General features: G+C 45.0%; 1 pseudogene; it reads left to right on the top strand.

Moving 5' to 3' along the window:
• The window catches only part of LOC139382249 (intraflagellar transport protein 80 homolog), a 66,276-nt pseudogene that overhangs the window by 4,270 nt on the left and 38,285 nt on the right, over positions 1-23,721 (top strand).

Raw genomic sequence — 23,721 nt, 5'->3', positions numbered from 1 at the left:
AACTACAAGTGGGCTGTCATGTGCCTTTTACTGAGGAGCAGGTTCCGTCTGGCCACTCTACCATAAAGGCCTGATTGGTGGAGTGCTGCAGAGATGGTTGACCTTCTGGAAGGTTCTCCCATCTCCACAGAGGAACTCTAGAGCTCTGTCAGAGTGACCATCGGCTTCTTGGTCACCTCACTCACAAGGCCCTTCTCCCCCGATTGCTCAGTTTGGCGTGGCGACCAGCTCTAGGAAGAGTCCCCAGATCTGTGCCTCGACACAATCCTGTCTCGGAGCTCTACGGACAATTCCTTCGACCTCATTGCTCGGTTCTTGCTCTGACATGCACTGTCAACTGTGAAACCTTATATAGACAGATGTGTGCCTTTCCAAATCATATCCAATCAATTGAATTTACCACAGGTGGACTAAATCAAGTTGTAGAAACATCTCAAGGATGATCACTGGAAACAGGATGCACCTGAGCTCAATTTCGAAACTCATAGCAAAGGGCCTGAATACTTACGTATGTAAGGTATTTCTGTTTTTTGTTTTTAATACATTTGCAAACATTTCTAAAAACGTGTTTTCGCTTTGTCATTATTGGGTATTGTGTATAGATTGATGAGGAAGTAGTTTTATTTAATCCATTTTAGAATAAGGCTGTAACGTAACAAAATGTGGAAAAAGTAAAGGGGTCTGAATACTTTCTGAAGGCACTGTATTTATAATCCATAGAAGGGTTTGGGAGTCTCTAACCCTGGCAATTTGACTGTTAAACTCATGGGTACACTAACAATGGCTGCCTGTCTTGACTTGAATGGGAACTGCCATCTATGCATTATACTGTATGTCTATGGTTGGTTGCGGCTGTCGGTTTGCCTTCTTTCAATCACGAGAAAAATGTACAGTTTGGAAAGCAAATGCTGTCTACTAAATGTGTAATGCGATATATATTTTAACATAACTTTTTTACACGCAAAAAACCATTTGAATAAAATATTTGATCTGCCGTCTTCCTCAGATGAAGAGGATGATGACACAATCTTTGCGAGAGGGATGGTATCTGATTTCATTGGTCCTCAACTCATGGCTCAGACACTTCATTCAGGATAAATGGAGTTAGCCCTGAGTTAGCCTGCTCGGATCAGGTTAGTTCTGAAGGATTCATTGTCATAGAAATGTACCTGGCTAAATGGTGAGCCACCTTCGTGGTACCGGTTATCCCAAGTTGAACTCAGAGATGACAAAAGTTACCTCGCTAAGTCCTCAAACCTGATTCCTTGCAGAGGGCTCTGTCTACATCAGCTCTAAACACACAGAGTGGAGATGTGCGGAGATGGCAGGCGACGTGTGGTCACAATGATAATGGCAGTGTAGGGTTGCATAAACACACCCACAAACTGAAGCAACAATTTTCCCTGGCAGACCATGTAGTCATGAAAATGTTTGCATCTGTCTTTCTGGTACAGAATGATTATAGTCATCATATAGGTAATATTGTCACAATCGACTACTTTTTAGGGCAAGTCATTGGTCTCCTCTATGGAGAGTCAGTGTATATGTTTTTGGTGTAATAGTCCTATATCCTAATGCACAGCAACCTCAACATGTTGGGGTGGATTGGCAAAATGCTCCACTGCAGCTTGTAACGGCACATTTTTCTGGTTTCTGTTTTTAATGTCAGTGAAACTTCACATTGCTATGAAATGGTTAAATAGAAACCACAGATGTATAGCTTTGGTGGGTGGGGAAAATCTATAGTAACTTTTGTGGCTTTCTCCAACCTCATTTGGTGCGTGGGCCTCTGTCTGAGGCGATATGTCAAAAATGGTTTTGGTTCGTAGTACTGACAGACAGAGCAAATTCTGTGAGCAGTTTCAATGTGGTGTTTAACAGTCGGGTCTTTAATAGAATTGACATTTTTAAAAGGCTATTTTAATTCTAAGCGTCCTTTTAATACAGCGTGGTCGTATACACACTACCTGTTTTTCTGGGTCGGCGACATTCACATTTGTTAGGACATCCAAATATAGAAACTGGAGAGAGAAGCATCATGCTGATTTGCAGTTTTAGGCAACCAGAAATTACATAGAACACTCTGTATTTTTTAATACTCACCGCCACAAAGTATATGGTAGGCTAGTGTCTTTGATAACTGTCTCCATGCCTGATCGCTCCCCGTCTCTAGCAGATAGGAAACTGTTTCATTTAAGCAGCAGAGAGACTTTGCTTTCATTCTTCCGTCTTGTGTAAAAAAAAACGTGTCTTTGGGAGGTAGCTACCAACCAGGACAGTGGAACAAAAGGCATTATGTATTGGAACCTGACTCTATGGGTTACAATTCTGTATGTTTATCTCAGTTTGTTTATGTGTGAGGCCGAGTGCCTATATTCCTGGTCTTTTGTATTTATTAACTCTCCTCACATCATGCCATATGCTTTTATCATGCCTTTTGACTGTTTGTTGCCTCTCAAGTGAGATTTAGAAATGGAGAGACCGTTTAGACAGTATATTTCCTTCATATCTAATGGACTGTACCTGTCTTCTACCTGTCGGTTCTGTTGTCCGTCTGTAGGTAAGCTCCACCTGGCCTCTAAGATGGGCCGTATTGAGAAGAGTGTGGAGGCCCACAAAGGAGCTGTGTTAGCCAGGAGATGGAACTACGACGGGACCGCTCTCATCACAGGTGAGGGGGACACAGGGTAATAAACACACACAAGAGAATGTAATACGCTGCTCAGTAACACGTTTGTTATAACTGCCGCAGGTTGTAACTCAGATTGTTGATGTTGTTTCCTCAGCTGGGGAGGACGGGCACGTCAAGATCTGGTCTAAGAGTGGCATGCTGAGGTCCACCTTGGCCAGGTAAGATTACTAGGAAAAAAAGTTGCAAACTATCCTTTCAAACACTCAGCTCAGAAATGACTGTATTTAAAAACAAATTTGGAGTGCAGCACTCATAGTGCATAGCCACACTTTGTTTTGAAACAAATGCAGCCACCAATATTGTCCCTTTTAACAATTTCCTGTTTTGTCAGAATGGGGCCCTGTAGTTTTTGTGGTGCAGTTGCTCCACAGTGTAGAGCCAGCATTGCACTCTCTCTGTGTGAAGAGGTGTATGTGAGCGTGTGTGTGTGTGTGTGTGTGTGTGTGTGTGTGTGTGTATGCTAATCTTCCAGCCCGGTGTTGTCAGCATGCTTCGGTTCAGCTGGCGCCTAGTCGAACTGAACAACTGTGCTCGCATACTCCCTTAAAATACCTTTGCGGCAATAGTTCTGTTTGTCCTTCTTCATATGCCATAGCCAGTATACGCTTCCTCAAAATAGTCAGAATTAATCCCACGATAACTCAAGAAATCTGTAATTATTTTGACGTATATTCCAAGGACATTTTAGTCGTGCAATTTTACATCTAACTAAGATGTTTGGTGCAGTATTTCTCAAGTGAAAAGATTTGCATGAAAACAAATGACAACAAATACTTAATTGAAGAATCCCTACTGTTGACCAATCAACAGGGCATAGACTTCGTCTACCTACTTCGGTTTGCATCAAGGAAAAAATGTTGTGTGCACGAACAGTCGACAAAACCCTTGCTGAAGACCAAATCGAACTTAAACATCCCAAAATGTCATCATAATATATGCACAAACTGTTTTGGATGGGAAGCATGTGGACGCCTGCTGGTGCTGTGTGGTTAACACTAACATGTCAGGTCTTGTACTGTACCATTGCTGAACTCAGATCAGCCATGTCCCTGTCTGTAAAGTCACCTACAGGTGGTTCTGTTACTCTCTAACAGAACCAGTCCAAGTACTGAATGTGCTTTTACACACAACGTGTATATTGATATTGGCTTTCACTGAATTAATCACTGTACTTATTGAATGAATCATTGAACTAATTTTGAAATCTCAATTTGGAACTAGGATGTTATTTCACTATCCATGTGTGAATGAGGATGCATGCTATTAATCATAGGGGCTGAGTGTGTCACCCTGGTGCTTTCTCAAGCCGTCGGTAGTTCTCTCACACTCTGGTGTGCCCAGTCAGAGGACCTGCTGCTGCTGTGGCTTGGGCCAGGCCTGGGACAGTTGTAATGAGGTCAAACCCATGAACACAGCCACGTGAGTTACAGAGAGATAGACTGCACTGGTGGACATTTTGTAAACATAAGGCAACACAGCCTCCAATTATATTCTCACACACAGACCGCAGTGTTCATTAAGGCCTCTTCTGCTTTTGAGGGCACCTCACTGGATGAGAGAGAGAGAGAGAAAGGGATCTGATGAAAAGGGAAAAGGCTTGTCACAGAGGGGTACAATACTGTTCATGTGTATTCAGGGAGCCCTTCCCTCTGTGCCATGACACGAAAGTTTCTCTGCTTAAACTGAGCTTTTGGTTGACCCCAAGTGGAGCATGATGCGCTGCCATTAGACAGCTCTGAGAACAGAGGTTATATAGTAACCTAGATAATGTCGTCACCGTACATATAGATAGACTAATACAGGTTGAAGCACTCCAGGATATGCCTCATGTTCTTACAATTTTTTGACTTTCAAATGTACTTCCACAGTCGGGATTTGTGTGTGTGCGTACAGTGTGTGTCTGTGTGTATTTGAAACTGCTGTAAACTAGGCCGGTGCGATGATCTGAAAGATGGCCTTTGTGTTAACAGTGATTTAGTCCAGCCAGATGATTTAAGATGACAATCTGGCAGAGGGAGAGGTGTGTGTGTGTGTGTTGGACTATTAGGGTGTAATGCTGCTGGATACAGTTGAAATTGCAGCCAATCCTCCAGTTCCATTTTTATTAAAAGCATCATAAAGTTTTAAAGGTTTATTGGAGTGGAGTTTTATTAAAATCTATAAAAAAGACTCTTAATGATAAATCTCTCTATCCAGTACTCACATACAGATGGGTCTCTTATTAATTGATTCATTCTGCCATTTGAAATATCTTCAGTGTTCTCAACATTTCTGCGTTGATGTGGAGTGGATGCATTCTGCCAAATGAACGGGCTCTATTTCTCCCTCAGTCCTCTGTTTAATGTGTCCGTCTGTGCTGTTGTGATTGTGAACCATGGCATTGACTGGACAGGCTTGAGAGGGAGTGAGCTGCACAGCCGCTGCTGCACGTACAGATTTGTAGAGCGCATGGAGGAACTGGTGGTGTCTCCTAACAGGTGCATCCACACTGCAGATGCATTCTGTGCAGGTGTTGCTCCCCCTTATGCAGACACACACACACACACACACACACACACACACACACACACACACACACACACACACACACACACACACACACACACTGCAGGAGTCACAGGTACAGCTGGGGGCCATTGTTGTGAGTCTTGAGTGCGATGATGTAACCGTGTCCCATTTATGTGGGAGAGGGGGAGAAAGAGAGAGGGATGAGAGGGGGGGGGGGGGGCAGAGAGAACTCGTCTCAGCCGTCTCTCATTGTCAGCCCGCAATCATGTGACCTCTTAGCATTTGTGAGAAACCGCAAGCACCTGGAGCAGGGTTAAATGTCAGCCTGCCTCTCTCTCCCTCACACACACACACACACACACACACACACACACACGTTTTAGGCAGGTTTCTCTTAATGCTCAGCTGTCTTGCTGTGACACATAGCCAGGTCTGCAGGATTGAAGCAAGCTTTACATACTAAATCCCATTCCTACAGGCTGTACGAAGTGAACCCTCAGAGTAAGTATGACACTGCTGTGGTGTAGAAATTAGAAATGCAATCTCCTCCAGCTACTGCAGTGTCTCCGTCTCTGTGTTTGTAAGGCATACCAAGCACTTCTCCCTATTTGATAAGGACTGCCTCGAGGCAAACTCTGTGTGATAGCTAGTCAATGCTTTCATGAAACCAGAGTCAAGTAACTAGTGGATCTTCTACTGACAGAATGACTTTATTATATGTCACGCTGTTTGAGGAGGAGATGCAACTGTGAAATGGCCTTAAACAAGTTTCAGTTTTCATAATTTTTAATGGTTGTGTTATGAAAATACTATTATAAAAGTTATTGTTTAATCACATGAACATTGCTCAGCAGTGTGATTCCTCACCTATCCGTGTGTGTGTGTGTGTGTGTGTGTGTGTGTGTGTGTGTGTGTGTGTGTGTGTGTGTGTGTGTGTGTGTGTGTGTGTGCCTCTCTCTCAGGGTCTCCTGTATACTCGGTGGCCTGGAGCCCGGACTCTGATAGGATCCTGTACACGTCAGGCAGACTGCTGATAATCAGGCCCCTGCAACCCGGCGCCAAGGTCCAACAGGTACTGTAAGTGTGACTGTGTGTGTGGGGATTGAAGACCTCGCACTACAGTGAGTATTTTCCTTGTTCATGTACATTTGTTTATTGTTCTTTTTGGCACTGAATTGTGCCTGGGACCCTGAGTAAACACCAGAGGGTTTAGTGTTCTCCCCTTCACCCCTCTCACCTCACCACCCCTTCACCCCCCCTGAGCAGAGCAACAGCTGGCTGTGTATGGAGAAGCCCCCTGCACAACTCTGTGACCCCTGCAATCCCCCCATCCCCCAACTCCTATAACCCCCTCACCTCACCCCCCTGCTCCCTCTGGGAGAGACAGACCCGTGGGAGGGAGAGGGGTTTGGGGAGGCAGGGGGGGGGGGGGGGGTGAAGATCAGGAGTTGTAGTGATAACCTTCACATGGTAGGAGGAGAAAGAAGATAATGACTGAGTTGACTCCTCTTGTCCTCCTTTTATGGCACATGCCTCTGGTTATCTGTTGGTCGATACATCTCATGAGCATTGACGTGTGTGACTGTCCAACCTTTCCTGAATTTTTGAAGGGGAAACTATTCTGAAGATTTTCCCCAGTCCCATTCAGTATGCTGAACAATAAGCAGCACATCAAGATGTGTCAGTAAGTCACTTGGCGAACGCTGGGGTGTGTGAGTTAGTTAGTGTGTGTGTATTACAGAGATGTAATGGGGTCTCTGACGGGGTCGTGTGTGTGATCTCGTCCCCGTGGCGACCTGTGAAGGCTCTGCCCTGTTTCCAATTAGAGCCAAGTCCACGCTATTACATTAACACAGAGCAGACTGGGAGGCTGTCAGAGAGAGCACCTCGCTCGACCTTCAGCTCTAGCTCTCTCTCTTCTTGTCCTCTATGCTCCTTCTGATAAGAACCCTCTCCTCTCCCCTGTATTTGCTTTATCATGTCTCCTGTGTGTGAACTCTCCCTGCAGTCTTCTCCGGCTTGTCCTTGACAACAAAAAAACTCAGAGTCATATTAGCCTGCAGCCCAGCGGGTAGTATATTGATATGGACCTGGGCCCCCCTTTCTCATTCAACCTCTATCCCCTTCTCCCCATCTACCCCCCCCCCCCCCCCCTTCTCCCCATCTACCCCCCCTTCCCCCCTCTCTCATTCAACCTCTCTCCCCTTCTCCCCATCTACCCCCCCCTTCCCCCCTCTCTCTCTTTCTTTCCCTCCCTCTGTCTCTCAGGTGTGGGACAGAGCCTGGGACTGGTTAACTGAGGTGCGATCCTGATTGTATTGGTTGTGTTTGGAGAATATCCCTGCTCTTGCATAAACATCTGCTCTCTCTCTGCTCTCTCCTCTCTCCCTTGTTCCTCGCTCCCTCAATCCATTCCTCTCCCCAGTGGAAGTCCCATGATGGGACCATTCTGAAGACGGACTGGAACTCTGTGAATGACCTGATACTGTCAAGTGGAGAGGACTGTAAATACAAGGTCAAGTGTGTCCCGTGATCCAAAAATGATTGTCTATGTTATAATGTGTGCATCACACAGTCACAACACTGTGTAATTGACCCTGTTCCTTCTCCCACCTCTCTCTCGCTCGCTCCCCCTCCTTCCGTCATCTCCCTCCTTCTCTCTCTCTCAGGTGTGGAACAGCTATGGTCGTCTGCTCTACACGTCCTCGTCACATGACTACCCTGTGACCTCCATGTCCTGGTCTCCGGATGGGGAGGTGTTCGCAGTAGACTCCTTCAACAGCCTGCATCTCTGTGACAAGCCCGGGGTAAGGGCTCCCCTCACACCCCACCCCACCCCCGTCCTCTGCCAATCCCCCACACACCTCTGTGTACTGTCACTGTGTGTGTTTCAGTGTGACAAACCTGGTTCTGTAAGAGGTCCTCTGTCTCTTCCCTAGTGTGTGGAAATAGATGGTGAATGCATGGTGTGAGTCTCTCGGTATACCTCCCTCACTAGTCCCTGTCACATGTTCGTATTAATACCTGGTGCTGATAGTGCTGTTGATAGTAAGTGGACTTGTAATGAGAGAGGCCCGAGGGGGCGTGGTATATTGCCAATATACCACGGTTAAGGGCTGTTCTTAGGCACGACGCAACGCAACGATGCAACGTATATTAGCCGTGGTATATTGACCATATACCACAAACCCCCGATGTTCCTTAGTGCTATTATAAACTGGTTACCAACGTAATTAGAGCAGTAAAAATAAATGTTTTGTTATACCCGTGGTATACGGTCTAATATACCATGGCTGTCAGCCAATCCGTATTCAGGGCTCAAATCGGCCAGTTTCTAATTGTTGTTTTGTTATTCTTTAGCGTATGGCCAGAAACAACATGTGGAGTCTCAGCTGGGTTTATTGTTTAGTTAGAATAGAAATGTCAGTGTATTGTTCTATGAGACGTGGCCTAATGAAAACAAACAGCACAAGTCTCTGGTCCTCTGTACTGATCACCACGTATTTCATGCTACAGTGTACATTTTGATCTAATTAGGATCAAATTGCGTTTTTTTTTTGTTGCACCGAACAAATGGTCTGGAGAGAGACTCTGAGCCAACGCAGATGTCTACACAACACCGAGGTTATGAAAGAGTTTGTGTGTGTGTGTGTGTGTGTGTGTGTGTGTGTGTGTGTTCAAGGGTATTCTCTTTCACTTGTCTAGTTGTTACAGATCAGTGTGGATGAAGGAAAGTAGATGTGGAGAGGACAGAAGCCATCTTGGTCTTCTGAGTAGGACGCTATCCAGTCAAAGCCTGTTGCTTTTTGGGGGTTATGAGTCAGAAACAAGACTGCAGCAAGAGTACAGTAATAAGCACTATCTTCGTTTCACACTGTAAATATTGCTTGTTTTTTTTGAGTACACAAATCCAGGAAGATTGTTTGGACTACTGAGATCACAGAAACTCTGTGAGCGGGTGTAATTGTGTTGAATAAGGAACCTAAATCACCTTTCTTCACAATGGCAATTGTGTCTCTGTGTTATGAGTTTGTCGACGTTGCTAGTCTGTCTGTCATTGCGCCACTCTGTGTCTTGTGGTGGAGTTGACTGAGGCTCTCTCTCGCTCTCTGATGATGATGATGATGATGATGCATACAGTAACTCTAACTAACTGGGGTAAGGGTCTGTTTACCTTCACCACCTCCTCAGCTCCTCCCAGGCCACAGAGAGAGAGTGTAGTGTATACTGTAGCCCGGCCCTGGCCCGCCGTGGGAGGGTTGCTCAACACCATGGAGAAGACGACTGAGGAAGAAGAGAAACAAAGAGAGGAGAGAAAGAGAAAAGGCCACTCAGAAGTCACTTCGTGACTCCTCCTTGATGAGCTGATGAATCTGATCCCGTGTTCCATCGGCCCAGCGGCCCTTGCTTTCAGCCTCATGCACATTTGATGTGTATGTTGAGTTACAGTACGTGCATGGTAACTGTTGCATCCTTGCCTGTATCTGGCTGTAGTTGGGCTGCGGTGCAGAAGGAGTTAAGCACAGTGAGGAATCTTTGCTGTTACTACCGTGACTAATGTGCAGGAGTTTCATTCTGTATCTGGTACAATGAAACCTTGCACTTTACAGAGCGCTGCCTCAGCAGGAACGGCCCAGCGCGTTTAACCCCTAACCTCCAGCAAGACTCCCCCCCTGGGACAGATGAAGCACATTACCCCCCTCATTATCACAGGGCTGGGAGAAGGGGGAATACCCCATTACAAACGTGCTCACGCTAGACGCACAGATACTGAGCCACACAGATGCACCGATACAGACACACGTGTTGGGGCTAGTCTCAATGTCAGTCCTGGGCTGAACTTGATCACTTTTTCTCATGGGCTTTTTTTATGGATTGTTGATCATTTGGAAATATGGTGTTCTATTGGCTTGAATAAGGATCTTGTAAGTCCCCACCCCCTCTCCTCTTTAGGCATGGCTGACGTTGGATTCTGGCACTTTAACTGGATTTGAGCACAAGAAGTGAGTCTGTCTGTGGATATGTGTGTGTTTGTGTGTGCCTGCGTGCCTGCGTGCGTGCATCCGTACATGCACTCCAATGTGCCTGCGAGACAGCAGTCTATTTACGAGGCACTGCAGCTGGTGTCTAGCGTCTGGACTCTGTCACGATCCCTGACACTGTGACACTCACTAACAAGTGTGACTCATTGTGCCCTCTCTCCTTCCCTCCCCCTCTCTCTTTCTTTTGCCTTCCCTCTCTCTCCCCCTTTCTCCTCTTTCTCCCCTCTCTCCCCCTTTCTCCTCTTTCTCCCCTCTCTCCCTCCTCTTTCTCCCCTCTCTCCCCCTTTCTCCTCTTTCTCCCCTCTCTCCCCCTTTCTCCTCTTTCTCCCCTCTCTCCCTCCTCTTTCTCCCCTCTCTCCCTCCTCTTTCTCCCCTCTCTCCCTCCTATTTCTCCCCTCTCTCCCTCTTCTTTCTCCCCTCTCTCCCTCCTCTTTCTCCCTCACTTCTCTTCTTTTTCTCCGTCTTTCCTTCTCATCTGCAGATCGGTACACAGACACTATCATAGACCCTGTTAGTGTGTGACTGTGTGAGTATGTGTGTGTGTTTTTTTGTCAGAATAACAAATACAGACTGATGATGACGTTCCTGTGGATGCTATGACATGACGGTAAGACGGTAGACGGTAGACTCTTCCAAACCATCCAACCAGAAACCCCCACTCCAGCTTACTAAAAAACCGAACACACACACACCAGACTCCGTGTTTTGTCCCATGTTGGGTCTTGTTTCAGGCCTTAATTGAAATGTCCAGAACAATCGTTGGGCTATTAATACCTGCTGTTCCCGCGGTGTGGTCGGGACTAAAGACGTGGCCCAGTCCAGCAACCATGAACCCTTCACTCCACTAATTAGCCAAAACCAATGGCTGGCCTGCTATATAAAGCCTATACTTAATCAGGAGCGGCTGATGGCTTCTTAAAGCTGCTATTTGCCGATCTATTTGACCTCATCTGAAACAGCGCTGTTACATGTAATGACATGAAGTCAGAATGTATCCTAAATCTGTTTCCTACCACCTGACACACACACAACACACACACACACACTGGAAAAAGGAAAGTCTGAGGCTCCCTCTCCACACCCATAACATCTGCCTGCTCCACTCACACAGCCATAGGAGATAAGTCGTCAAATTTATAGCTCACGATTGCAGTGTTGTTCTGAAGAGGAGGGGGTCATGATTTGGAGTGTAAAACCACTGGTATCTGGTGTAATGCAGATGATATTTTGTGCGACACGCAAAAGGTCCAAAATCAATGTAATCAATGATTTATTGATTTAATGTCTCCAGCTGTGATTTTTCTGCCTGATAAGATTTCAGTGTGTTGGCTCACATAACTACACAGAAAACACTCCATACAATGGGTTCTGATAGCATTTGGAAACGTTGTAAGAGGGTTTTTAGTGTAACATGGTGTGATGTGGTGAATCCTATGAGGTCAGGGTCAGTCTAGTCTGACCTGTGTGTCCCATCCTGCTCTCTCTCATTCCTCTCCTCAGTTTCACAGTGTTTAATAGTCACATGTACATGGCTGCAGCTGTGATTGCAGGGTACAGTGAATATCTTAGTCGCCAAGCTCCAACATGCAGGATTAAGTTAAATAAAATAATGAAAATGGTAATAAATAAATAAAAAACAAATAGAAATAACACTATATACATCATAACTGTAGCATTGATGAAAAAAATAAATGTCCATTAGGGTGAAAAGAGTGTTTAGGGGGTGGGGGAGGGGTGACCATAGGGGGAACAGCATGACCATTGTGGGTGTGTGGCGACCAAGTGAAATAAAAACAATACCAATTATTATAATGAAAAATCTAGAATATACAGTACATATTAACAACTGCAACAGTGATGAGTGTCGTTGGGGTGGGGGCAGAGAAAAAGTCTGTGGGGGGGGGATATGCATAGGGGGAGCAGCATTTAAGGTAAGTGACCGTTGATGGGGTGTGGGGGTGAAATGTCAATAGGGGGAGTAGCAGGGGGAGGGGGAAGCAGGTAGCTGACTAGTGGTGGCTATTCAGCAGCCTGATGGTCTCACAATTGGCCCAACGTCGTCCGGGTTAGGGAGGGTTTGGCCGGCAGGGATATCCTTGTCTCATCGCGCACTAGCGACTTCTGTGACGGGCCGGGCGCAGTGCACACTGACCAGGTCGCCAGGTGGACGGTGTTTCCTCCGTCACATTGGTGCGGCTAGCTTCCGGGTTGGATGTGGTTTGTGTCAAGAAGCAGTGTGGCTATGTTGGGTTGTGTTTCGGAGGACGCATGGCTCTCAACCTTCGCCTCTCCCGAGGCGATGAGACAAGACTGTTACTACTACCAATTGGATACCACGAAATTGGGGAGAAAAAAAGGGGTAAAAAAAATAAATATATATATTTGGTAGCATTGCCTTTAAATTCTTTAACTTGGGTCAAACGTAGCCTTCCATAAGCTTCCCCATAAGTTGGGTGAATTTTGGCCCATTCCTCCTGACAGAGCTGGTGTAACTGAGCCAGGTTTGTAGGCCTCCTTGCTCGCACACACTTTTTCAGTTCTGTCCACACATTTTCTATAGGATTTAGGTCAGGGCTTTGTGATGGCCACTCCAATACCTTGACTTTGTTGTCCATAAGCCATTTTGCCACAACTTTGGAAGTATGCTTGGGGTCATTGTCCATTTGGAAGACCCATTTGCGACCAAGCTTGAACTTGGTGATGTATTGAGATGTTGCTTCAATATATCCACATAATTTTCCATCCCCATGAGGCCATCTATTTTGTGAAGTGCACCAGTCCCTCCTGCAGCAAAGCATCACCACAACATGATGCTGCCACCCCCGTGCTTCACGGTTGGGATGGTGTTCTTCGGCTTGCAAGCCTTCCCCTTTTTCCTCCAAGCATAACGATGGTCATTATGGCCAAGCAGTTCTATTTTTGTTTCATCAGACCAGAGGACAGTTCTCCAAAAAGTACGATCTTTGTCTCCATGTGCAGTTGCAAACCGTAGTCTGGCTTTTTTATGACGGTTTTGGAGCAATGGCTTCTTCCTTGCTGAGCGGCCTTTCAGGTTATGTTGATATAGGACTCGTTTTACTGTGTACCCGTTTCTTTCAGCATCTTCACAAGGTCCTTTGCTGTTGTTCTGGGATTGATTTGCACTTCTCGCACCAAAGTACGTTCATCTCTAGGAGACAGAAGGCGTCTCCTTCCTGAGCGGTATGACGGCTGCATGGTCCCATGGTGTTTATACTTGCATACTATTGTTTGTACAGATGAACGTGGTACCTTCAGGCATCTGGAAATTGCACCCAAGGATGAACCAGACTTGTGGAGGTCTACAACTTTTTTCCTGGGGTCTTGGCTGATTTCTTTTGATTTTACCATTATGTCAAAGAAGGAGGCACTGCATTTGAAGGTAGGTCTTGAAATACATCCACAGGTACACCTCCAATTGACTCAAATTATGTCAATTAGCCTATCAGAAACTTCTAAATCCATGACATAATTTTCTGGAATTTTCCAAGCTGTTTAAAGGCACAGTCAACTTAGTGTATGTAAACATCTGACCCACTGGAATTGTGATACAGTGAATTACAAGTGAAGTAATCTGTCTGTAAAAAATTGTTGGAAAAATTACTTGTCATGCACAAAGTAGATGTCCTAACCGACTTGCCAAAACTATTGTTTGTTAACAAGAAATTTGTTTAGTGGTTGAAAAACACCTCCAACCTAAGTGTATGTAAACTTCCGACTTCAACTGTATGCATTCCTTTTGTCCAGGTTAGTAAGGGCAGTGTTCAGTGCAATGGTGATTGCGTCTTCCGTGGATCTGTCAGGGCGGTAGGCAAATTGAAGATGGTCGAATGTGTCAGGAAGGGAGGTGATATGGTCTTTGATCAGCCTCTCAAAGCACTTCATGATGATGGAAGAGAGTGCTACTGGTCGGTTTCTTGGGCACAGGGATGAGAGTGGACATCTTGAAGCAGGTGGGTATAGCAGCCTGAGCTAGATAGAGAACACAACAGCCAACTGGTCTGCACATGCTCTGAGAGCATGACTAGGGATGCCGTCTGACCCGACAGCCTAGCGAGGGTTAACACGTTTGAATGACTTACATACGTCCTCAGTAGAGACTGCGAGTGTGTAGCCCACATTGTCATCAGGGGCTCTCTGCAGCTCAGGGTCATATTGTTCAAATCATGAGTAAAAGGTGTTTAGCTCCTCCGGTAGGGTGGCGTTGGTGACTGCGATGTGGCTGGCTTTCTTCTTTTAATCCGTGATCACTAGGAGCCTCTGCCACACACGCCTTGTATCCAACCTGCTGAATTTCTCCTCCACTTTGTCCCTATACTTGTGTTTCGCCATCTTGATCAATCTGCGTAGGTCGTATTTGTACTGTTTAACCAAACTATTGTTCCTGGTCACCTTGCCCTGTTTATAAGCAGCATCTCTCTCTTTCAGTTTTTCTACAAGACTGCTATCAATCCACGTTTTTTTACTCCTCATCCCCACCCCTGGGTCGCTCTCTTTTCTCTCATCCATTTTCCCTGGCTTCTATCTTTCTCCTAACTCACCACTTATCCCACCACTCATATTCCCTCAGTTTTATCTTTCTCTCTGGGGAAGGTATGTGACTTTAGGTTCCCAGTGAGGCCCTGTCAGCTTAGACCCTGTAAGGCTGGCATCTGTGTTTCTCCCTCCCTCCCTATAAAGTATCAGTCTCTATTCTCCAGGCTGTACCACTCCCGTGTGCCCTGCCTGGCTGCCAATGGCTGGCCTGGAAACTCTCCCTGCTGCTGGAGCGATATAAAAAGCCTCTAAACTTAACGCTGGTTCCAGTACTGAAGTGCTCTTAGTAGAGCATGAAAAGGGCAGAGAAAACTATTGTAGATGTATTAGTATTTTCTGCTTTATCTGTTTTCATCACATGACCTATGATGGTTAGCGGAATACAGATGGCGAAAATGTCACTAAAAGTGAGAGGGCAGGCTGCACGAGTGGGACAGGGGGAAAGAAAGAGAGAGAGAGAAGAGCTGCATGGAAAAACAGCAGATGTGGGGGGGTTACACACCAGAGGGAGAGAGAGCGGGCGAGGGAGAGAGAGCGCAGTGAAACAAAGAGAGTCCTGAGTCAGCAACTGCAGAGCAGTTTTCTCCCCAGGCAACTGGGCTGGGCTCCTCCACTCTCTCTCTCTCTTTCTCTCGCTCTGCCTGACACACTCCACATGCTCCTACTTTGTCTCCTCGATCTCCTTCTTCTCTCGCTCTCTCTCTCAAAAAGGTAAAATATGCTTTATTGCCATGCAGTTTACAGGTACAACAATCTTGTCATAGCAGTTAAAGACAGTTCATTAGATCAAAAGTATGAAGATAACTATCAAATGAACTCAATTTGGGGAAAAAGGTGGAGACTTTCTCACTACACTTATTCTCCCTTTTCTCCACCTTTCTCCTCCCCTTATGATCCAAACTCTCTACATGTTCTCTTTCTCTCTCTCTCTCACTCTCTCTCTGCCCCCAGCTCCAGTTTAGAGAGGTAGAGAGTTTAAGCAGTGAAAAGGGCACTTTGGGGTCTATCTTACCACTTAAGTCAAGCCTCTCTTCCTTCACACATTTTCTGTTTTCTTTTAAATAATTTTTACTTCTTCTTTTAACACGTCTGGGTGAGGCTGCCTATGAAATGTTTTTGAACAAGTGGGCACATTCTGGTTTTAACAGCCTCTACTTCTCAGCCAGTTAAACAGCCATCAAATGTATGTCTCTCCAGTTTGCATGGCAATAACACAGGCTGGCACTGCAGGCAGGTTCAAGTCCTGGTCTTAAATGATCGTTGCAGGACAGTGGAAGGCTACATCAAACTGCATCAAATGAAAACTAATGTCCTTGTTAAAGCCTCCTATTTTATAATAGTGTGTCTTCAGGTAAGGATGTGGAGGGACAGTCATTACCAGGTGTTGGTTTGCTGTGCTTGGACTTTTGTTGGCACGGCTGGTGGAAAAGTGTATGTGTTTCACGGTCTTTTTTCAGATGATTGACTGCACTTCCGTTGTGTGTATGTGTGTGTGTAATATCGGTCAGAGTGAGAGGCACTTGTTGACATGGTATTACTTTTACACCTCTCTGGAGCTGGGCTTCAGGCTTGCCATGTTGGAAAGTGAATGGAGAGAGCGTGAAAAAGAGTAAAAATAAAAGTGGGGACGGCTGATGGAGAAATGTAGTGTGGATCTGTCCAATATATCCTGTGAAGTTGGCTGGAGAGTGGGGCTCGGAGAAATGGTCTCCATAAACGATGGTGGTTACCCCCCCTTCTGTCCTCTCTCCAAACTCCTCACCTCTTCCCCTCACTCCCCCTCTCTGGTCTGGTGTGGGGTAAGATGTATGACAGCCTGAGACAGTGCCATGCCAGGCCCTCTGACAGTCATCACTCCCCACACCACTAAATCACTACCTCCACACACAAGGCAAGAGAGAGAGGATGTAATGGGAGGCAAGATGCAGGTTATTCGAAGGAGTGAAATGTTTTAAAAGAGAAATGAGGTATAAAAAATCAGGATCAGAGATGTAAAGAGAAAGTGAGTGAGGTACAGTATATAGAGTTATAGAGTTTGGGATATAGAGTACTGTATATAGAGAAGTTTTATTAATATCAATGTCAATAAAAGGTTCTACATTCAGCTAAATTATTAATTTGACCCTGAAAGCACACAAAGTTTGTTGTGTACTGCGGTGAGAGATGTTGTATTTATGTATTTGGTGTGTGTTATTGCATCTGTGTGCATGCTTCCGTGTGTGTGTGGGGGGGCTGAAGACCAGTGTTTATTGGTGTTTCACTTCATTTTCACCGCTTATTTACATGGCCCAAGCTCAGTGGCGTAACAAGCAGGGCTGCCAAGTTCATTATGCAATTACTGGGGACCAGGGGAGAGGCCAGGGTGAGAGGGGAGATTGGGGGATGGAGGGGTGAGGGAAGGAAAGGGGTAGGGGGTAGGAGCAGGGGTCGAAGATTTTGGCTGGTCCCCAGAGTTTCTCTCTCCCCTCTTTGTTCCACATAGACAAGCTCTACTTCTTGACATTGACAAATTTATTGATTGCCTCCACAAATGGCATAATTTGATGGATCTGTTTGCGTCCACGAATAAGTAATGGTCTTGTCGTAATTGTTGTGCGTTCATGTGTGTGTCTGCAGTGGTGTAAAGTAAAAATACTTGAAAGTACTACTTAAGTAGTTTTTAGGGTATCTGTACTTAACTACTATTTTTGACAACTTTTACCTTTACTTCATTCCTGAAGAAAATTATGTACTTTTTACTCCATACATTTTGAATGCTAAGTAGGACAGGCCAATTGTCTAAATCACACACATCCCTGGTCATCTCTACTGCCTCTGATCTGGCAGACTCACTAAACACAAATTAAGTTTGCAAATTATGAGTGTTGGAGTGCCCCTGGCTATCAGTAAATAAATAAAATAAAAATTGAAAATGATGCTGTCTGGTTTGCTTTATATAAGGAATTTGAAATGTATTTATTCTTTATTTTTTACTTTTGATACTTAAGTATATTTAAAACAAAATGACTTTTAGGTTTTTACTCAAGTAGTATTTTACTGGGTGACTTTCACTTGAGTCATTTTCGTTTAAGGTATATTTACTTTTACTCAAGTATGAAAATTGGGTATTGTTTCCACCACTGTGTCTGATATTCGTAAGAGCATGCTGTAGGGGGATATGCTTCTTAATAAAACCTTTTGAAACAAGCCATTACACCTCGTTATTATCATTATTATTCGGGTTATTACTTATAAATATTCATCAACAAATTAAGAAACGCCAGGTTGGAGAGGATCTTTCGTATTGACACAACATTAACGGAGTCAAAATAAAGATATGTGCTAACTTGTCCTTTGTGCATATAACAAATTTAAATACAGATCCTATTTCGAAGCACAAAACTGTTCAAACGAAGTCCGATAGGTTCTCACACTTTCCCCGAAATATTCGCATATCACAAACCCTGCTACTGCGGTCATTCGATGGCAGTGGCAAGCGAGGACGCCGTAATTAGATGAATAATGTAGACTAAGCTACTGAAAATGGGCCTTTCACAGGAGAATTTGAATCTTATTAAAGAGATTGAGTCCACACAGGTTACTTTGGGACATTTTCTGAATAGACTATAGAGAATCAGCAAACCCACACCCCAGCAAAAGCACCCGTCAATCAAAGCCACCAGCGTATATCAGACACGAGCAAATATTTCTCCTTTCCTTAAAACGTATTGGGCTTTCCAAAAGTAGGCTTGAAGATAATGAATTGAAAAGGAAAGTATGAAGGGGACAGCTATTATATAGTATGAATATGAAATTGACAATCATTAAAATACACGCAACATGTCCATAGCCTGTTTAGAGTGTTGGAAATATTTTTAAGTACTGTAACTATTTATTATCATTTGAATAGATAAAAAAAACGGACTAAGTTGACTTACTGTGTGAGGTGAAGAAAAAAATTAGAAGCCCAACTGGGCACTTTCCTACATTTGACATTTGCGAGAAGTAGGCCATGTACTTCTATGCGTGCTCAGTCAACATTAACAGGAAAGAGAAACCAGACACATGCTCACATGGAGCGCGTAAATTATGTTATGAAATAAACCAAACCGTGTTTCTCATAAGTGTAGCAGGTTGTGAACTCTGCAAACAACATTTCCACTCCGAGAATAAGAACGTAAATGACTGTAACATAAATGAATTGCTAGGACCCAGACTGATGAGACTCGAAATTGAGCTCAGGTGCATCCTGTTTCCATAGATCATCCTTGAGATGTTTCTACAACTTGTTTGGAGTCCACCTGTGGTAAATTCAATTGATTGGACATGATTTGGAAAGGCACACACCTGTCCATATCAGGTCTCACTTTTGACAGTGCATGTCAGAGCAAAAACCAAGCAATGAGGTTGAAGGAATTGTCCGTAGACATCCGAGACATGTTTGTGTAGAGGCACAGATCTGAGGAAGGGTACCAAAAAATGTCTGTAGCATTGAAGGTCCCCAAGAACACAGTGCCTCATTCTTCAATGGAAGAAGTTTAGAGCCACCAAGACTTCCTAGAGCTGTCCGCCCGGCCAAACTGAGCAATCGGGGTAGAAGGGCCTTGATCTGGGAGGTGACCAAGAACCTGATGGTCACTCTGACAGAGCTCTATAGTTCCTCTGTGGAGAAGAGGTCAACCATCTCTGCAGCGCTCCACCAATCAGGCCTTTATGGTAGAATGGCCAGATGGAAGCCACTCCTCAGTAAAAGGCACATGACAGTCCACTTGGAGTTTGCTAAAAGGCACCTAAAGGACTCACAGGCCATGATAAACAAGATTATCTGGTCTAGTTCTATCTTGGTTTCATTATTTGGCCTGAATGCCAAGCATCACGTCTGGAGGAAATCTGGCACCATCCCTGTGGTGAAGCGTGGTGGCAGCATCATGCTTTGGGGATGTATTTCAGCGGCAGGGACTGGTAAACTAGTCAGGATCGAGGGAAAGGACAAGGACAATGACCCTAAGCACACAGCCAAGACAACGCAGGAGTGAATGTCCTTGAGTGGCCCAACCAGAGCCAAGACTTGAACCCGACCGAACATCTCTGGAGAGACCTGAAAATAGCTGTGCAGCAACCCTCCCCACCCAACCTGACAGAGTTTGAGAGGATCTGCAGAGAAGAATGAGAGAAACTCCCCAAATACAGGTGTGCCAAGCTTGTAGTGTCATACCCAAGAAGACTCAAGGCTGTAAATGCTGCCAAATGTGCTTCAACAAAGTACTGAGTAAAGGGTCTGAATACTTACAGTACCTGTCAAAAGTTTGCACACACCTACTCATTCAAAGGTTTTTCTTTATTTTAATATTTTCTACATTGTAGAATAATAGTGAAGACATCAAACTATGAAATAACACATGGAATCATGTAGTAACCAAAAGTGTTAAACAAATAAACATATTTTATATTTGAGATTCTTAAAAGTAGCCACCCTTTGCCTTGATGACAGCTTTGCACACGCTTGGCATTGTCTAAACCAGCTTCATGATGTAGTCACCTGGAATGCATTTCAATTAACAGGTGTGCCTTGGTAAAAATTAATTTGTGGAATTTCTTTCATTATTAATGCGTTTGAGCCAATCAGTTGTGTTGTGACAAGGTAGGGGTGGGTATACAGAAGATAGCCCTGTTTGGTAAAAGACTAAGTTCATATTATGGCAAGAACAGCTCAAATAAGCAAAGAGAAACGACAGTCCATCATTACTTTAAGAAATTGGGCGTGCAAAATTATTCAGCCCCTTTACTTTCAGTGCAGCAAGCTCTCTCCAGAAGTTCAGTGAGGATCTCTGAATGATCCAATGTTGACCTAAATGACTAATGATGACAAATACAATCCACCTGTGTGTAATCAAGTCTCCGTATAAATGCACCTGCACTGTGATAGTCTCAGAGGTCCGTTAAAAGCGCAGAGAGCATCATGAAGAACAAGGAACACACCAGGCAGGTCCGAGATACTGTTGTGAAGAAGTTTAAAGCCGGATTTGGAATCAAAAAGATTTCCCAAGCTTTAAACATCCCAAGGAGCACTGTGCAAGCGATAATATTGAAATTGAAGGAGTATCAGACCACTGCAAATCTACCAAGACCTGGCCGTCCCTCTAAACTTTCAGCTCAAACAAGGAGAAGACTGATCAGAGATGCAGCCAAGAGGCCCATGATCACTCTGGATGAACTGCAGAGATCTACAGCTGAGGTGGGAGACTCTGTCCATAGGACAACAATCAGTCGTATATTGCACAAATCTGGCCTTTATGGAAGAGTGGCAAGAAGAAAGCCATTTCTTAAAGATATCCATAAAAAGTGTCGTTTAAAGTTTGCCACAAGCCACCTGGGAGACACACCAAACATGTGGAAGAAGGTGCTCTGGTCAGATGAAACCAAAATTGAACTTTTTGGCAACAATGCAAAACGTTATGTTTGGCGTAAAAGCAACACAGCTGAACACACCATCCCCACTGTCAAACATGGTGGTGGCAGCATCATGGTTTGGGCCTGCTTTTCTTCAGCAGGGACAGGGAAGATGGTTAAAATTGATGGGAAGATGGATGGAGCCAAATACAGGACCATTCTGGAAGAAAACCTGATGGAGTCTGCAAAAGACCTGAGACTGGGACGGAGATTTGTCTTCCAACAAGACAATGATCCAAAACATAAAGCAAAATCTACAATGGAATGGTTCAAAAAGAAACATATCCAGGTGTTAGAATGGCCAAGTCAAAGTCCAGACCTGAATCCAATCGAGAATCTGTGGAAAGAACTGAAAACTGCTGTTCACAAATGCTCTCCATCCAACCTCACTGAGCTCGAGCTGTTTTGCAAGGAGGAATGGGAAAAAATGTCAGTCTCTCGATGTGCAAAACTGATAGAGCCATACCCCAAGCGACTTACAGCTGAAATCGCAGCAAAAGGTGGCGCTACAAAGTATTAATTTAAGGGGGCTGAATAATTTTGCACGCCCAATTTTTCAGTTTTTGATTTGTTAAAAAAGTTTGAAATATCCAATAAATGTCGTTCCACTTCATGATTGTGTCCCACTTGTTGTTGATTCTTCACAAAAAAATACAGTTTTATATCTTTATGTTTGAAGCCTGAAATGTGGCAAAAGGTCGCAAAGTTCAAGGGGGCCGAATACTTTCGCAAGGCACTGTACACCCAACCTTTTTTTTAAAGAAGACCGACTCATTTATTTACTAGCAAGCGATGAAAACATGCATTGTATAAAAGAAAGTCCACACATCAAATATATATATATATTTTTTACTGAAGTGCCATAGCCTATACCGCTCTATACCCCAAGCATCTAGCTTAGCTGCTTAAGCATCAAAGCAAGGTTGGAAAGATGAGGAGAAAGTTAAACAGACTAAGTTAGCAAAATAATTACTTATAATCATTTGTAATCACTCCCTGCTATTAGGTAACATTTATCTACATGAAAATAAAGTTAATACAACAACAAAAAATCCTAAAATGAATCTAGGGCAATTTTTTAAAAATTATGGTCTTTATCCATACCCATCAGTTACACGGTTATTCAATTATGTCACAGCCCTATTTATGTGTGTGTATGTGTGTGTGTGTATGTGTGTGTATGTGTGTGTATGTGTGTGTTTGTGTGTGTAGGAAAACTAAGGTATTATGTAAAAAAGTAAGAGCCAGACATTTTACCCTTTGACAGGAGTAAGTATATGTGTTGTTAGTGCTTCTCCAGTCAGTACTCTCCTGCCATGCTTCCCAATAAACAGTGTGTGTACTACACCAGGGTCACACACACACACAAACACACACACACACCTAACCTGGCCCGGCCTGCTGGCTCACATCTCTGCCCTGAGATGGGTAATCTAATTAGAATCTGCCACGAGTGCCGCTGCTCAGGAGAATTAATAACCTCTCTCTCGCTCTCTCTCAACCCTCCCCTCAACACACACACGCATACACACACAAACACACACAAACACACACTCATAGATGGAGTACTACACCCACGCTATCTTTCACGCACAAAAATAATACACACACTTCACACTTATGGGAGATGTGTCACCACCTCACCCCCTGATCTTTGACCCCCCCCCAGTCCTCCGGTGGCTGGCCCTAACTCATTCTGCTGCTGTTACTGTTGGCCGCAGGAGACGCTTAGCTGAGTGGTGCTAAAGGTATAGTCGGTACTGCTGCCCCCAGCTGAGTAGTGCCCCTAGCTGTGTAGTTCCCCCAACTGAGTAGTGCCCCCAGCTGAGTAGTGCCCCTAGCTGAGTAGCGCCCCTAGCTGCGTTGTGCCCCCAACTGAGTAGTGCCCCCAGCTGAGTAGTGTCCCAACTGAGTGGTTCCCCCAACTGAGTAGTGCCCCCAGCTGAGTACTGCCCCAACTGAGTGGTTCCCCCAACTCAGTAGTGTCCCCAGCTGAGTAGTGTCCCCAGCTGAGTAGGGTTCCCAACTGACTAGTGTCCCCAGCTGAGTAGTGCCCCCAACTGAGTAGTGTCCCCAGCTGAGTAGTGCCCCCAACTGAGTAGTGCCCCTAGCTGAGTAGTGCCCCAACTGAGTCGTGCCCCCAGCTGAGTAGTGCCCCCAACTGAGTAGTGCCCCTAGCTGAGTAGTGCCCCAACTGAGTAGTGCCCCTAGCTGAGTGGTGCCCCTAGCTGAGTAGCGCCCCCAACTGAGTAGTGCCCCCAACTGAGTAGTGCCCCCAACTGAGTAGTGTCCCCAGCTGAGTAGTGTCCCCAGCTGAGTTGTGCCCCAACTGAGTGGTGCCCCTAGCTGAGTGGTGCCCCTAGCTGATTGGTTCCCGTAGCTGAGTAGTGCCCCCAACTGAGTAGTGTCCCCAGCTGAGTAGTGCCCCTAGCTCAGTAGTGCCCCAACTAAGTGGTGCCCCTAGCTGAGTAGTGCCCCTAGCTGAGTGGTTCCCGT

The sequence above is a fragment of the Oncorhynchus clarkii genome, chromosome 24 (genome assembly GCF_045791955.1).
Source record: "Oncorhynchus clarkii lewisi isolate Uvic-CL-2024 chromosome 24, UVic_Ocla_1.0, whole genome shotgun sequence".
NCBI lineage: Eukaryota > Metazoa > Chordata > Actinopteri > Salmoniformes > Salmonidae > Oncorhynchus > Oncorhynchus clarkii.
The sequence above is the reverse complement of the archived record's forward strand: the minus strand, read 5'-3'. Positions and strand labels throughout refer to the sequence as shown.